Below are 526 nucleotides of genomic sequence, written 5' to 3'. Positions count from 1 at the left end.
GGCGGAGCTTGCAGTGAGTGGAGATCGCACCACTGCACTCCAGCCTGGGCGACAGAGCCAGACTCCGTGTCAAAAAAAAAAAAAAAAAATGAAGCCTTGAATAGGTCAGTCATAGCAGTTCCATCTTGAATAGAACTCAATTTTACAAGCACGGAGTGACAGGATCATTCCACTGCAAACCCTTTTATTTCCACCTCATATTAGATCTCATTCTGCTTCAGTAGAGTTACCTCTTCAGTACGACTATTAATCATTTCATTAATAGGAAAATCTGGGAAAGCCCATATAAAATGCCAACGTAACTGCTGGCTACCAAGATAAAATTATTTAGGCAGATTCCAACGCCAATGGTTCAATGATAACAAAACCACAAAACATGGGACATCAAATTCATTCACTAAAAGTACTAAGTCACCTCTTCCATCAGACGATGAGATTTTTCTTATTCATTGTTTCCCATCAGGGAAAAAAGAATCCTCCCAATTCATGCTTTTTTTTTTTTTTTTTTTTTTTGAGCCAGGGACTT

The sequence above is a fragment of the Colobus angolensis genome, unplaced genomic scaffold (assembly GCF_000951035.1).
Source record: "Colobus angolensis palliatus isolate OR3802 unplaced genomic scaffold, Cang.pa_1.0 Scaffold240, whole genome shotgun sequence".
NCBI classification, from domain to species: domain Eukaryota; kingdom Metazoa; phylum Chordata; class Mammalia; order Primates; family Cercopithecidae; genus Colobus; species Colobus angolensis.
The sequence above is the reverse complement of the archived record's forward strand: the minus strand, read 5'-3'. Positions refer to the sequence as shown.